The 17,637-nt window shown below is 36.7% G+C and overlaps 1 protein-coding gene and 1 long non-coding RNA gene across 23 annotated transcripts in view; one reads left to right on the top strand and one right to left on the bottom strand.

Annotated features, from left to right (window-relative positions):
• Positions 1-17,637, bottom strand: part of ROBO2 (roundabout guidance receptor 2) — a 1,015,778-nt gene that overhangs the window by 468,248 nt on the left and 529,893 nt on the right. The window lies entirely within an intron of this gene.
• On the top strand, positions 12,257-15,892 carry LOC111944069 (uncharacterized). The gene is made up of 2 exons (XR_015283982.1): positions 12,257-12,395; positions 15,734-15,892. It is a non-coding gene; the product is annotated as an uncharacterized LOC111944069 (long non-coding RNA).

Below are 17,637 nucleotides of genomic sequence, written 5' to 3'. Positions count from 1 at the left end.
TCTTACCTTTGACTGGTAGAAGCTTTGTGGTGTTGAAGTGCTCAAGGCCACCTCACAGAATTCATTTTTATTGATAACCATGCCCATTATTTGAAAAGAAAAAAAAAATTAATTAAGTTCAGTCGAGGAACATTTGTGATAGATTGATAGGTCAAAGAAAGGGCAAAACAGTAAGTCTAAACCACCTGATCCCAAAGCTAAGGAGAATTCATGGGCATCCCAGAGACTTCCCCAAATTTCCATTTCCTCTTTCTACAGACTAAGTCACCCTGTTGCTGAGATCCAGCCAAAAGTGCCTTAAAGTGCCTTTTATTGCTGCAGTCTGGTCAGCTCTGTCCAAGTGTAACTTTAGAGTCAGCTCCTACAATGGGAAGAGCCAAGGAGAAAGTACCAGCAAAATAAAGACACTGGCATTGTGAGAACTTGGCTTACATTTCGGGGTAAAAAACCAGGCTACATCTTCTTAACAGTGATGCACAAACTCCCTGGAAGCCAAGAAAAACAGCTTTTCAGATTTGGATAAGTCATGTCTGAAGAAGTGTTGCTGAGGGTTGGAAATACATCTGAAGATGAAGTGAACGCCCATGCACAGGTATGAGAAAATGAATCTCTTTTAGATCTTAAGACAATAATTGCTTAGAAGAGTTTTAGTGACATTTCTTGTCACAAAGAACCAGAACAGGCTAAGCCTACACTACTAAATGACCAAGACAGAGGATGACAATTAAAATCCCACGTTAAAGAAAGCATAAATTATAAAAGCTAATCTGGCCATCCACAATAAAAACAAAAAAAACCAAAAAAAACCCACAAAAAACCCAAACAAACAAAAAAACCCAAAAAAAAAATCCAATCGCCTCCACAAAGAAAACAACAAGAAAAACCACAACCATAACAAAAAATGTCTCTCTTTTTCTAAATAACAAATAGGTACTATAATAAAACTGATATTCTCTGATCAAAACAAAACTAATTATGTGAGACATGCCATATCAGTTATGATTGCAGCAGAGGAACCACCAGACATGCTGTACATTTGCAATGAAAACCATGGCATCTTGGCTAAGTTATAACCTACTTGTCTTCATGCATTTTGCCTTAAAGCTGTGTTTCTCCAAGGATGAGCAGATCATGGACTGTGAGCTGGTCAAAAAATAGCTAAATAACAGATACTCAATGCCAATTCCAGCAGCAGAAGCTCTGTGTGTGCCAGAGATACCCTTAGGAGAAATTGTGGAGATTACCAATGAATAAAGGTTTTGGGGTCTTTTTTTCTCTTTTTACCAAAATCTCCTGTTTATAATTCATTATTTTTGACTTCCTTTGGAAGAAGCTCCTACGAGAGAAAGAGGCCAGTATTGTATTTTATTGTCTAGCTAATCTTTATGTCATCATCTTAATGCTCCAGCTATTCTTGTCAGGTAGAATTATTATTTCTCTTACTTTAACTTCGAAAGTTTTTTTTTATATGTCTGTAATGAAGGGAACATAGTCACATACTTGGAAATTTTACATGTCAAAATCTATTATATTTTACATTTTGCCAGGAAACAATTAGATTCAAGCCACTGGGCTGGCTGAATACAGATAACCTGCACTTCTGTACTAGCATTATATATATTTGGGAACCTTTCCTGAGGTATTTATATCATGTGAGTTCTTGTGCCTGTATTCCATTCTGTGAGCAAGGAACTACTATTATCCCTATTTTGCAGGTAGGGATATAGGAGAGTTTATGATTTGATCAACAAGGAGTAATCCAATTTAGGCCTCCTAATTCCCAACAGCAATTCTTTTCCATACTCATTCAGCTTCATTTAATATTGCTTCAAGGTGTGCCTGGGGTAGATAGAAGATGTGAATATGGTGGGCAGAAAAGCAATTTTATATTTACCAGCAGGAGTTAAAGTTCACCTGGAAACTTTTTTTGAAATCAGGTATTTAGGGATAGATCGTGAACTTGGAAAAAAATGGTAAGAATGATCATGAATCTGGAAGACATGTCAAGATTGAAAAGGTGTGAGATTGTTTACTGCTGAGGAAAGAGGAATAACAGCTGTCACAGTAAACGTGTATGAAATAATGATGACACATAAAGTTTCTCACATGGTAGCATGAGAATAAAAAAAGCAAAACAAAAAATGATTTTCATAAAGACATATTATCTGACTGAAGAACTGATTACTGCTGACATCAGGAATACAAGATTCAGAGACATCTCTACAGAAAATATTATGTTATGATAAATATTTGTAATAAAAGCGTGGAAATAAATTACACTTCTGGGTTTAAAACAACCTTTAAGTATAAGCGATCAGTGTCAGATTATCCTACACAAGCCATCTGTTAGGTTATTATAATCTTCCTTAAAAGCATTTTACATAGGGTATTGCCAGAAGAGAAGGAGCTTGGATCTGAGCCAGGGTTCCTATTGCTACACTCTCGTGCAGAACTATCTGAAGAAGTGAGGCAGTCGTTTCTTACCATGCACCCTGAGAGAAAACAACCACACATTTCTGGGAGAGACGAAATTCCTGGAAAGACACCGAGTTCCTAAAATAATAACGGGTTGGAGAAGCCCCATTTGCAAAAGTAAACAGAGCCATCTATAAGGATGGAACTGTAAGGATCACATTAGGAAAGGTCATCCTTTCAGCAATGCAAATTTATTTTAAAGGGAATTGATTAATAGAAGAAAAATTATCTAACCCACCTGAAAATAAAAATTCATCCATTCCAGGTTCTCTTTCTCTTATACATCAGCACAGCACAGAAATACTGGTATTTATGTTTGTCGGTATCTAGAGATACCATCTCAAACTTTTCACAGAAATTTCCTTAGAATCAAACAAATTAAATTTTGCTGAAATCTATATAAGCATACCAGTCTTAGGCAGCAGAGACTGTTGCTTCTCATGGGTTTAAAATTGTTTAAAGAAGCAAATAAAAATCAGAAAGAGGTAAAAGACTGAAACATCAGCAAGCAATTGGGTGTTGGATTTTTCCCTGGATCAGAAACATTAAGTTTAAATATTACTTCATTGTATGTCAGCGTACACCACCATATGTTATCTAGCACAGCCTCAGACAGGTATGACCACATTTAGGCATGATCACAATCCTTTATAGGACAACAAGGAATGATCATAAACCAAAATAATCCCTGTGAGTGGCATAACATAAACAGCAGTCCTGAGTGATCTGTAGGATATACTGCTATTTTAAGATCATCCACTGCAAGCTTGATTCTCTCTTTTTGTAGGTAACAGTTTCTTTTATGCCACCTTTCCAAGATGAAGAAAAAGGAAGTTTAGAATGTAATTCTGTAAATCCCAAACTACCATGATAAATAAGTCCTCAGAACCACACTCCTCAAACACAGGCAGGAAAATGCCATGTGCTAAGGGGATTTGCCAGTGGTGATTTAAGATGACTGCTTCAGAAAAAAGTGTTCATGTCTAATAGCCATCACCTTCACTTTGTTGTGGTTATCTGTCCCTTTCACTTCATTCCATAAGCTTTATTCTGTTCCATTCATCTGCCTGAGAAAATAACCAGCAGAAAGATGCCAAAGCATGCAGATGACACAAAATTATTCCTCATGGTCAAAAATTATTAAAAAAAACCCCTGAAGACCAAAAGAAAGACCAAAGCCATTTAGGGAGTGATAGTTAAAATAGCAATTACAATTCATTATCAATAAATATGAAGGCTAATAAAAAAAAAAAAAACCAAACCCAAACATACACAATGCTGGATTTGATTTCACTGTTACCCATAGCAGTCAGGATGGCAAACAGATTGTTGGGAGTTATTGGGAAAAGAGTCTGGGTATAAACAGAGACGTATTAAACTGCTTCTAGATCTTTGGTGTGCCCACACTGTAATTACTGTATGCAGTTCTGGCTATGCTGTCTGACAAAATCATATGGTCCAAGTAATAAAAACATAGAAGGCTGACAAGTGTGAGCAGGGGGTGCAGAACAAGTTCTGCAAAGAGAAAAGACTTGATAGTCTCCAGTGAATAAAGGGGCAACTGGAAGGGTACTTGAAATTAAGGAAAAGAAAATCCTAAATTGTGTGAAGCTGATCAGTTAAGAAACATTTTTCACAATTCAAAGATTGAGTGCAGCTTTAAAAATTAGATAATAGTTTGAAAGCAAAGGAAAGAGAACATTTATTTTTTTTTACACAGCAATGTGTATAAACCAGTGTCCATACAATATTCAAAATGCAAAAAAATGCAACACACTTTGATGAATTAATAAAGAAAAGATAAACTAATGGTTCTTAAACATGACCATTCAGATTGGGATCCAAAGCAGGAAGTTCTGATGCCACTGGACTGGGAGGGTGTGCTAGCAAAGACATAAGTATGACTTAATTTTAAAGTCTCTCTGGAAGTACCTCGATTAGTAGTTACTGCACAGGCAGAACACTGGGCTAAATAATCTGCTCACTCAGAAAAGAGTTGGACTGAATGCCACATTCCTATTTTCTTAATATTCAATACCTGAACAAACACAGTTCTAAGTTAATATTGCCATCATATTTTAAATAATTATTTACTTTATTATCCTCATGAATTGTTATAAAATATTAGTTTTGCCTGTTTCTAAGTGGGTTGTATATAATTCATGGATAGCCCCCACAAACTTCTTCTATGTACCCAAAATCGGGGCGGGCTTGGTTGTTCATATGCTAAAATTATTAATCTCAAAATTATGGGGTCTTTACACCACATTATTTGAGGTATGAAGCATTCTTCTTAATCAGGATATCTTTTCTGGCTTCTAAAATGGTTTTTATTCATCTTTGCTTCTATCTAGGGCTGTTTCCAGCTTGTCTTCCTGAAAGCTTTCACAGGATTGTTTCCAGCGCAAACCTCTCCCGTGCCGCAGGACTCGCTGTCCCACGCTGTGGTTATTTAAGGCATGCACAAGGTTGTCAGGGTAATGGAGGTTGAACTGACATGCCTGGAGTTGGCAGATACATTTTAGGCACCCCTACGCTCTCCTGCCACTTAATTCAAGCTGTGTTCAAAGTGGGCATAATCCCTGCAGCACAATCCAAGTGTGCCATATTCACTGGGAATTTCATTCCCTGGACAAGAATGTTACCAGTTCCAGCTAGCAAGTTGTATGTACAGCAAAATGTTGACCAAATTTCAGAAAATTAATTATAAGTAACTTTGACTGGAGAGGAACAGATACAAGGAGAAGCACACACGTATTAGGGCTTATTCCCATGGGATTTTTTGAAAAGGAATCAGGCAACAGCTTCAGAGGCAGAATATTGAAAACTAGCCTGGAAAATTAAGACCACTAAAATATTTTGAGCTTGAGAATAGAAGTTATAAATAATTTCTTTAATTTGTTTGCAACATATTTATTGGATTTCAAGTGACACAAGAAACACAAAGTCATTTGATACTTGAGAAACGAGGCCTGTAGGACATGGTCTGCCTGAAAGTGGAAAATTCATGTTATTCTTTTATAAATCCTATAAATGCTTCATAGAAAGTGGAGACTTTGGAAGTTAAAGGGAAATTACAGTGGTCTGAGGATACATACAACTAAATAATTATGAACTCCACTGGAAATTATTCCATTGAAAACCAATTAACAGCCTTGTCTATACATCTCTTTCAAAAGCCTAGTAGTAGAAATGTCTCTTTTGGTATTGATTTCCATTGACTCTCATACACTTGCCTGCCATGTAAGCTATTTAAGTAAATGATTTTTTTTTTTTTCCTCAGGATCTACTTTTGAACAATATTGAAGTGTTAAAACATAGCAGCATTGTCTATTAAACCAAAATACCCCATTAATAACATTGAGTACTTCACCTCTATATAAAACAGGGAAAAATGTGTGTTCTTCCACATGGTTTTACACACATAATTTTTCTTGATTGTAGCTTAACAACTCTCTGCCACCCACTAATACACGGCACACTAATCACGAGAGGAAAATTCTCAGTATGCATATTCCTATATATCCAAACACAGCAAAGCAAAGAAACAACCCCACCTGTATAATTAAGATACTTTTAAAAGTGAAAAAAAAAAAAAAAAAGCAAGAGCAAAGAAATGGACTTTTAAATGAGAAAATTATACATATTATCCCAATAATTATCCCAATAATTCCAACAATATGTTTCTAAAGAAAACATGCTGAATTTTTACCCTGTAAGTCTTATCTATAATGTGCCCAGATATCAACTCCATTTTCCTCCTGTCTTTAAACAGGTAACATCTCTTTTTAATCCTTCAAAAGACTCACAGGGCACATTTGAAGTTGCTAAGCTGCTTTTCAATCTCTTAATTAAAACCTCAGCTCAGTAATTGCAATAAAAAGTAAAGTGTTAGAAAGGTAAGAATGAAAGGGCTGTTTCTGGGAGCGATGGTTGCTGGTGCTGGAAGCACTGGAATCACTGCTCTTCCCAAAACAAAGGGAAGCACTGCCATGGCAGATGCTTTGACACCTACCTCAGGAACTAAACTGTAGAAATAAAATCCATCAGTGCCCCATATAAATATAATTAGGTACTGTGCACATGGTCTTTAAAGGAGAGCAGGAAAACATGGATCTTTTCTGCTAAGAGAGAAGGCTTTTCCAAAGAGCTCTTTTGTTTTTATTTTTCACCCAGAGCAGCTGCTAAAGCGAAGGCGAGCTTTCAAGAATATTGCATATATTTTAGAGATTATGATATCATAAAGGGAAAGAGTTTTAAAGTTGGTGAAAAGAAGGGACAGAATTTTTATCCATATTGCCCCAAATCTTTTCTGTTTGAATTTTTTAACTCAAACTCTTGGCATACACTTAGAAGAGAGATCTATGGGCTTGTTGCCAGAACTTTTATGTGCAGAATCAAGGTCTCCTGGATTTTCAAAAGAGGACAAAAAAGCTAAACTGTTCCTGTTAGTTGCAAAATACACACAATGCACAAGCTGACAAGTGCTTTTGCTTCATCTGGGTTTGCAGTGACAACTTCTAGAGAAAACAGCAAAACAATCTTATTCTACATCCACTGAGCTAATCAGGGACAGCTTTTTGAGAGAGAAAATCCTCAAAAAATACACTCCAAGAAAAGAAAAAAAGCTCTTGAATATCAGTTTGCTTAGATAACAAAGAATATACAGTAGTGAGCTAAGCCAAGGAAAAGGGCATGGACAGAGGAACATGAGTACATCAGTGGCAGGCTAAACTGTACCTCTCCAATAAAATGCCAGTTCATCCTGGGAACATTGTGGGAAGCAACTTGTGAACACTTCTAGTTCTGCTGCTTGGCTTCTGAGATAGGTGCAGTCCTATTCCACCTACTACAAGATGAATCTTTTCACATGAAAAGAGAGAAAGGAAGAGAAGACAAATCCTTTTGCCGTAAGTATTCCGTCTGCTTGGCATCTACTGCGACTGTGGCTTGCCCCTCACTGGTCCTTCTCCACACGCTTTCAGAACATCAAGGCCAGTTTCCACTGATATCTTGGATTTTCCCTAATAATCTCAACTGATTAATTATTGTCCAGCCCTGACAAACTTGTCCTCTTCCACAAGCAGTGCATTCTGTGAAAGGTGCTACTCTACCAAGTGCTAAATAACAGAAAGATGTGAGAGGATTCAATATCCTTTGTCATAACCCCCTATTTATCTGAGCCAATATCCGGTCTGTAGGTAACAAAGCAGGCACTGTTCCTTAAACCAGTGCAGAAACTTTGCTCCTATACATTGGGACATTCATTTCCAGCAGTTTTCAGACTGTGATTAATTTCAGAAGTGAAAATGCAGATGTTTGTCTAGCCAAATATTTGTGTGCACTTAATACCGCATCACATTACATAGAAACCCTTACCCTAATTAAACTGAGGCATGAGCAATGTCTGGATACACTTGAAGGAAGGGGTATAAGGTTAGTTTACACAAGTGCTGAATAATCCAGTTTATGTGGAACAAGATACTCCATTCTTCTACAAAAGATCTGACTAAAACTGCTAAGGTATTTTGGAGCCCCCATCTTGCTTCTTGCTTTTTCTGTGTCTGTTGTCTTGTCTTTGCTTCTTGTAAGCATTGGAGGAAAGTGATAATAAAGCCCTGGAGAAATTAACTAAGTAGGCACCCTCCAAAACACCACAGAAAAAAAAAAAAGATTGACTTTACAAAGTCAGAGGAATCCTAGTGGACTCAATTTGAATGGAATCACAAAAGCTTGCTGATTAATATGCTTAACAGCCTTTATAAAACATTATAAATCTGCTGAATACCTACAATGTATAGATTATAAATATATTAGTTCAAGAAGCTACCACAAGGGGATTTCTGAAGTTAGAAAGCTGTGAAGAATTTTCTATATTTATTCATAAAGCTTTAATCTTTTATGCTGATAAACAAGCATCCAAAAATATTCTGAATCACTTACAGCAATTGTCTGCCTTTCAAATGTGAAATACAGAATAAATCCTTCTTTGCAAGATGCAAAATAAAAAGAGCTAAAAAATATGAGCAGCTTTAACTTTCCTATATACAAAATTTAAGAACCATATTTATTGCATTAGCTATGCATCTGCTGCACATAGACCCAATATCGACTTGTTTCCTCGGAGGAAAAGTGACTGCCAGTTTGCATTTAGTTCTCCTGGTTTGATCAAGTGGGTTTAAGTGAGCTAAAATGACAACTGGACATTCAGCTACTGCACACTGCCCTGCCATTGTCATATTTTCAGAGAGAACAGGAGAGAGGCAGTAGTTGTCCTCATTGTGTTTGCATCCAGCAAATGTTATCGCCCAGCTTTCAGTCCTCTGGAGTGCATCAATAGCTCCATATCTTTTAATATGAATTTATTCCAGCTCCTTAAGAACGATGGCAGATCAGGAAACAGGGGCTGAGCAGTGAGTGCTGTAATTTCTTAGAGCTTCGTTTACCACTAATGCAAATCACATAGGTTTGTTCATATGTTTAGTGCTCCTACTGCTAAGAGAGAACCTTTCCAAGACTGCCAAGCTTGTGTTTCTATAACCTCCTGAAAAATATATTACTTAAATGCCACCTACCATTCCAAAGGGTGTATGTGGTCAAATGGATGTTTTTTTAAGAATTTGTATTTTCACAGAGGTATAAAAACTAAAGATAGAAAACTTAAACATCCTTAGCTGCCGAGGATTGTCATAAAGGAAACAAATTTAGCATTTAAAAGATGAAATTTTAAGAAAATCTTGAATCACTTTTAACACACATATAGACTAGAAGAAGCCTTCTGTAGTCTTCTTCAGCATAAGGAAAGGATAAACAAAGTTTTAATGTAAAATACTTATTTTAAACAATTTTGAAACATGAGATCTTCTGGTTACACATTATGAGACCCAGCTGGCAACAAACACCAGAGAAGTGTCCAGTGGAGAAGTGGAAAACTGCAGGAGTTACATAAAGACCGAACTTACTGAGAACACCACAGAAGAATGAAGAAATGCTCTCATAGAAGACCTGTAGCTAAAGAGCTAAAAAGATCAGAAAACCCACTCTGATGCACAAACAGTGCTAACACCCAAGCAATCATCAAATTACTTACACACTTTACTCGTACTGATTTTAAAATGTGGAGGAAACACCACAGAAAAAGTGCTTATCATCTCTCTGGGGAAATTTTATGCTTGGATTTTCAAAGTGTACAGGCAAAAAATGTGTTGTGGCTCAAATGGGTATCCAGCATTTAAATGTGATTGCACTGCAGGCTTAAATGAGTGAACTCGTGTTCTGTTGTCTTTCATGAAAGTGCAATTAGTTATGCTATTTGACCCTTCCTGTGCCTGAAATTCTAGCTGACCTTGCATGCCATGACAGTGGTGTTCATAGGGAGAAATGGGGTCAAAATTTTGCATAAAGGCAGTAAGACATTACTTCAAAAAGAAACTAAAGATGTATGTGTTTGTACTATGCATTGTTTGAAAGTTATGGGATGGATATGATTTTTATTTATATGTGTACCAGAGTGAAACAGGATTGAATCTGGACTTAGATTCTATTTTTTTCCTTCAGACTGATGGCTGAGGACGTGTCCTCAGTTTTCACCTCCTATGTTTCTGGGTTTACTCAAGTGTTATTTGTGAAGAGGAGCAATTATAGGCAAATATATCCAGAGCTCACTGTCTTTCCCTTCCATCCCCTCCAAGGAGGAGTTTGGTTTGTGAAGACAGCTGATGAGAGCCTAGAGAAGCTCACTGTGCCCAGGTGCCTGAGGGATGTTTAAATAAGAGGGTCAGAAATCCAATGGGTCTCAGAAGGTAGAGGAAAGCACTGACAAGTCCCCACTAAACCACATCCCTCAGTGCTCGTCCACATCAGCATCCTTTAAACACCTTCATGGTGTTTAAAATGTTTCATGGACTCCACCACTCCACTCCCCTCAGCAGCCTCTTCCAATACTTGATAACAAGTACTTCTGTGAAGAAATCTTTCTAAATCTCCAACCTAAACCTCCCCTTACACAACTTTAGGCTATTTCCTTTTGTCCTGTCACTTGTTACCTGGCAGAAGAGGCTGATTCCTACCTGGCTACACCCTCCTGTCAGGGAGTTGTAGAGTGATAATGTTCCCCCTGAGCCTCCTTTTCTCCAGGCTAAACACCCCAGCTCCCTCAGCTGCTCCTGATCCAGACCATACCCCAACCCCATTGTCCTTCTCTGGACTTGTGTTCCATCCCCTCAATTTCTTTCTTGTAATGAGGGGCTCAAAACTGAATGCAGGATTCAAGTTGCTGAGCACAGGGGAATGATCACATCCCCCAGTCCTTCCGGCCACACTTTTTCTGACATTTAAATATTGCTAGAATAATTCTATTTTTTTTGCTCTCCATTAAGCAATGTTTGTCAGACCAAGCTAAAGTGTTTATTTTCAAATAGCAAACATTCAGCATCAGTAAAATCCCTTAAGAGTAAGTACTGATTAAGTAAATCTGAAGCTGCTCTTCAGTTCTTCTAAGAAAAACAAACAATAAAGCATTCAGACTCTGGCAGAAAAACATGTGATGTAGACTTTAGTAGCTTTTTTTGGGAGAGCAATTGATTTTGTTATTGTATTTAAAGAAATACTCATCATCTAATTAAATTTTAGTGATACCCTTAGTGGTGGCGTGGACAGCTTCTCTGTAGAAATCCTAGCTGATATTTTCTGTGGTCAGTAACCAACCATATGTTCTATGTCAGCACTGTATAGTTCAAGACACATCAAACTATTAGCAGAGGCAAAAATACGAAGATTTAAGGTAGTAGGATTGAACTGTGACACCAAGATTAAAAAGGGACAAGAACAAAAATTGTGAGAAAGAACCAGATGAGACCAGAAATTATGCTCTTTCCAGGCAGTAAGATAAAGACTTATTTTCCATTTACCTTGCTAAGTAGCAGTTTCCCATCCATATACTATATACCCATTTATATGTTTATGTATATATCTATATCTGGGTTTATATGTGGGGTTTTTTTTTACCCCAAGGGAAAGCTATGACTCAAACACTGCAGGCAGAGCAGGTACTGAGAATTTGCCTTCCCTAAAACTGATTGAATTAGAGGTTTGGCAGAGCTCACTGGAACCTGAGAGGCCTCTGTGACCAAGACTTACCATTCTGATATCCTCCACAGGCATTTCTTTTCTTTTTCTAACATTTATGGTGACAGCCACTGCTACTTGTACAAAAAAAAAACAGAACAACACAGAGCATTATTTCCATTTTTACCAAGCCCTGGATAAATGACTCCTTGAGTTAAAGCCTGGCCTTTCTCAACATATGAGTGTAGAAATCATTCTGCACGGTTGCAAGGAAACAGTAGAGATTTAGATGAATAAATATTTAGATGAGAATTATTCTGTATATAACAGGCATTTGAAATCACAAATCTAAAACTTTAAAAGCTAAGCCAAACAAGACTGCTTAACTTTTATTTTTTTCCCCCTAGAAACCTGAGAAGTGTATTATAATGGGAATTTTGTATGGAAAAGATGTTACTGTTTTTAATACTCTCTCATGTTTGAACCATCTTTTGGTTTGCAGTAGCAAGCTTTTAGTTATCTCCTAGAAAAGGAACTGTATCCTCATGCCTTGGGCTAAGCAGCACAACTTAAGAAGTCAGAACAACTCAGAGCACTGAGAAGCTTCCAGATTTTCATAATGCAGTTTTCTCAAGCAGGAATCATCTGTTCCTTGAGGTTTTGCTATGACAACAGGAGGCACTGCCTCCCAATGCCATTGTGAGTCACATAAACATTTCAGTCAGCTGCATCTTGAGGCTGCCTTGGTTTTAACTTTGAATTCCTTGTGCATTCCAATGCTCAAAAATGTTAAAAATGAAGAGGAAAATATCCCAGAAATGGAAGACTGTGAAACCCTGGTCATGCAAGAGAAGGTAAGCATCCAGATGCCTCCACCTACTCCTTAACTCATGTGGATGTGGCATCAGTCCAGGAACCCCTTGATTCCAGGAAATGGGCCTTTATTGTTTCTGGACTATTAGTGATATCAAATCAGCTGCAACATTTATTTTCATATTGATAAGTTCTTTTTTTTTTTTTTTTTTGAATAATTGAAGAGTCATCAGACTGTTTCAGCTGTCTTTTTAAAACACTGGAGATGAATCAGCAAGATTCAAATCAAAGTGATTGTCTCCATTCAGCAGGAGAGGCATCTGAAACATGTTCCTGCAGCTTTACTGTGTTTTTCTTAAGCTAAAACATAAGACATGTTTTATGTCTTTAGGCCTAAGTGGCTGAAAAACTGCCTCCTGTCTGTATCAGGTAATCAAACTGTATTACCTCTCCTATTTAAGCACACCTTACCTCTCCAGTTGCTATAATACAAAAATATTGAACGTACACATAACTGAGCTGCCAAGCTCAGCCATTTTAAGAATTTACAGGAAATGCATTAAAGAGTTTCCATGAAGGCTGTTTGTACATTTACACTTAAGGTTCTGAAATATCACTTGGTAAGTTCAGTATTACAGATATAGTTTTACATCCCTGCTGATGGCAAAACAAGGGGAAAGATAATCGACATGACAGTCAGAAACTCTGGGATATAGGGAACGACCAGGCAGTGCATTTGGAGGGCAGTGAACTGCCAAGCATCACACCAGGAGTCATGATATGCTCAACAGGGTGCAAAACAATTTGTGATAATCTCTCTAGGAAGGATATTATGCACATCATGTATTATTATTTATTGTCTTCTGGACAGCAGTGGCTGACTCAAGGCCATCAGGAAGAACATTTGCCTGAGAACTGTGAAGTAAAAATTTGAAATAAGACTGGCACAGAAACATTGGCAGTGAGATTAAAATAAAGCACATTCTCCACAAAAGCGATTCAGTTATCCTGAAATATGACCTGAGCTTCAGAGATCTCATCAGATTTATTCTCTGCCTTATTTCTTCTACCTCTAAATCAAAAGTTGTAATGCTGACATTTTTAGAGTACAGCACCTCAGGTGTGGCCACAAATCCACATTTAGTTACTTGGTGAAAAATAACTCAATTGGGAGTGGTGTTATTCAAAAGTCCTTTTTCTTTCCACTCCTTGCATTAAAGAAGTTGACTTCTTGATTTTTAATGATCAAATCTTGATATTCAATCATGCCTCATTTCTTCAGGTCAAACTCACCAATAAGAACTGCAAGAGTAACTACAGAATAAAGCCAGAGGCCAGAGGGAATTTAACTTAGGAAACAAGAAGATTAAATTTGGTCTGAAGGTTATGTGAGAAAAAGAATCCTTTTTCTATATTTAATTTGAAACTTACAATGTTGTTTGGGTTTGTGGGTTTGTGGGTTTTTGAGGGTGTTTTTTGTGTGTTTTTGTTGTTGGTGGTTGATTGGAGATTCTTTTTTAAGTCATTCATTGCTCACAGTCCCTAAAGGTTAGGATTCATAAAATATGAGACCACAAAAGTTAATCAAGGACTCAGTCTCTAAAACTATGGGAAACAACCAGAAAAAGAACTGGACTAGAAACACATTTCTTTCATGCTTCAAGATGCAGCCAGTATTTTATGTATGGTTTTTAGTTCATATACTTGCTTATGCCAACATCAAAAGGGCCATTTCTGATTCAAAGTAAAGTCTGAAGTAAAGTCTAAAGAACAAAGTTTCCAAGCAGTTAGCTCCTGCTGCATGGGCATCAGTATAAAAGGAATAAAAAAATAGAAAGGAAAGCAAAAGTACAGATAAAGTATTCTTAATGCATCCAGGGTCAAAAGGAAGTGCTTATTCACATAACACGTAATTAAATTGTGCAACTCCTGGCCACAGGATGTTGCGAAGGCCAAAAGGATAAATGAGTTAAAAAAATAATTAGGCAAATGATTATAAAAAAAAAATCCATTAAGGGCCATTAAGCACAAAGATGTGCAGGCAGCCTCTGGCTCAGAAAATCTCAGTGCCACAGATTGTCTGAAAATGAGAGAATATACTAAGAAAATGCTCAGTGTTTAGCCTTTTATGAAACTCTTTTCCTAAGCACTTTGCTGACTACTCCCCAGGGAGGACAGTGACTATATAACTTAACTAGTACAGCTGTTCTTACATCACAGTGCACTAGCTGGGTATGTATAGCAGCTGAATAACTCCAGCAGAAAAAACTGTCCTCCCACACGCTAAATTTTTAGTGCCTGAATAATATTAACTTTTTTTATTATTTTTCACAGCAAGACTTATGACTTATTTTCAGTGTGCAATTTGCATGTAAGAATATTAAATATATAGTACATGTAGACAGAGAAGTAGTTAATTGCACCATGATACAGATGTTGCTACAAAATTAGATATTCTGCACCCAACATAAGTGACAATTTCTGTCAGAATGACAGTAAGAAGTCAGTGTAACAGATTTCTACTATAGATACATGCTCTTTATATCTGTATGTGTGTCAGTATGGCTGCATGTGCAGAGAAAGAAAGGGATTTATCTACATATATATGTATATAAAACACACAAGTCTGGACAGTAACATACTAAAATACCTTCTATTTGGAATACATCCTATAATCATACTGCACATTGAGTATGTAAATGCCAGTGGCCAGATTGTTGAGGTATATTGCATTTAGATTGCAATTAATTCCCTATCATCCAATTCTACTCTGAAAAGCCAGATCTGTGAGGTGTTGTGTGCTCTTCTGTTTTGAGCCAAGGAACATCAGGAAGGGATTCTGGGTACTTGGCTTATTCAGCTTTCTTCTCAGCATCTTTTACTGGGTACTTTCAGAGGCAGAAGCCTGATTGTGTAATCTAACCTGATATTTCTGTCCTTCCATTATCTCTTCAGTGAAGATTTACATGTCTTACTGCCCACCACACATCTACATTAATGTAACCATCCCTCCTTGCTCACAGTCCTCCTGATTACAGAGCTTCCATTTCCTCTTCTATTATTAAGATTTTAGTCTGTGGTTCAGTGGATATTGAGGCTGGAGCTCCATTTTGCAGAGCACTGTGAAATCATGGCTGCTCCCTGAGAGTGCTTACGTTTGACAAAACGTGACAGATGGATCAGGCAGGCATATGAGATGTGAGGCTGGTAGTGAAAAAGGCTAATGGAGTATCTGCAGTTGTTAAATGAACCAAATATTCTGCTTTGAACTTCGATGGCTGTGTATAAGCAAACCTGAATATTTTAAGTGGTAGGAATCTAGTCAAGTGCTGCATGATTCCAACCTGCTTAACACCATTTGGATTTTTTTTAATTTCAGGAGTTCTTGGGATAGACTTACGCTGGGTTGCACAGGTTCAGTCCTTCACTTTTTACTGGAAGAAGATCTACAGAAAAGAAAATAATGCTACACTGAGGAGCAACAGTGTTTCTACCATAATCAGCCATAAAAGCTTTGGTGCACTTGTGCTTGGATCAAGTTTAAAAGAGGATGAATCCCTTCTGTACTGAAAATCCACATCTCCAATTTAAAACCCAAAGCTGCTATTGGTAATGAATGCCATCACTACTCCTGCATGAGGACAGCTTGTGCATTGCAAGGCATCTTCAAATGGACGCCAAATTCTGTCATATTGCATTTCACAGATGATAAATTCACTTACATAAGACAATAAATCTGTAGCAATTTGGTTAGCCTTATTAGCAGCTACTGATTAAAATGAGAAAAAAAACACAACAGAACCAACCCACAAACAATTCAAAGCACTCAAAATCACAGGGACTTTTTCTTCTCCTGAGATTTTACATCTGTAACTTATCTTACTGTTGAATGATAAACATGCTCTGAGTGTGGGAACGGAGATGGCATGTTTTCAGTTAATTCCATATAAATTATAATATTAAATTAATCTTAGTTTGTGGCACCAAAGATAGATGGAAATTATATTAAACAGATTATTGTTTACTTTGTTTTTCCCTTACAACTCAGTAACACTAGAGATGTAGCTGTAATCACAGCTGGTGGACTGTTTAGCAGTCCAACAAAAAAGGGAGGATGTAAATTCACTAACTTTGCTCACTTCTTTTAAGATCATGTTAATCTCAGAATTCTCACTGCCTCTCAGCAGACTGCATATGACATAAAAAAAATAGAAAAAAAATTTCAAACCAATACTCAAGCTTCAAAAATCTCAAACACCTTAACCAGGTATCTCTTTTTCCTTTAACAGGTACTATTTATCGAGTGTTGGCATATGAGATAATCAACATAGCAAACAAGATTTCTATTATGAAAACATAAATCCCTATGAAATTTCCATAATTTTCATAAGAAGAAAAATAATTAAAAGATATTGAAACATTTTCAGTTGGCATACAGCCACACAAAGTTGCTAAAAAAAATCTTGGAAGTAAACCAGTTCCAAAATGCATCAGAGCTAGATACAAATCTAAAGCTTACTCCATTTTAGCATAGGGTGTAGGGTGTTGTTTGGTGTAACAACATCTCAGTGACACAAGAAATACTCTTTTAATATGTTTCAAAAATTTTATTAATTTTACCTCAGTACTGGCTTTCAGTGTACAAATATTACACCTCGACTTCTGAATTTTCCACAACTTGAATTTTACCACCTCTATCTTAAATAAACTTCATTAAATTATATCTTAAAATTCATATTTGTTTATTTGAAAAACATATCTTGAGAAACCCTTACATTTGCATTTTAATATGGGCTTTTTTTTTTGTTGCTTGGTCCTATCTGAGTGCACCAAAACATTTTTAACCATATGGGTTCTCAGTTTAGTTTTAGTTGAATAAAAATCTAGGGCAAAATATGGTTGTGTTAACTCTAGTGGAACCATTCACTCAAAAGCAGAGAAATTGCAGGCATACAGAGCATGCTCAAATAAAAGAGTAATATAGTTTTTAATTTCATCAATTCCCTTGAGGATAGAGCATTAAAATGACCTAGATAGGCTAGAGATGGAGGTCTAAAATATTTTATTGATTTACTTGTATTTATAGATCAATTGTACACAAGTTCTTTGTTCAGTGATTGCTTCACTGAAACAAGTAAATGTTGGGATTTTTAGACCTTGGTGCCCATCTTCAAATTAAATTAAATACAAATTTAATTAATTCATATCCCTTAAAATACTTTTTTTGATTCATAGATATAATTGGATTTTATCTGAATCTGAATCGTTTCAGGTACATCAGTT

The sequence above is a fragment of the Cyanistes caeruleus genome, chromosome 3, assembly GCF_971803275.1.
Source record: "Cyanistes caeruleus chromosome 3, bCyaCae1.hap1.1, whole genome shotgun sequence".
Taxonomy (NCBI): domain Eukaryota; kingdom Metazoa; phylum Chordata; class Aves; order Passeriformes; family Paridae; genus Cyanistes; species Cyanistes caeruleus.
Note: the sequence above shows the minus strand (reverse complement) of the source record. Positions and strands in the feature narration are given on the sequence as shown.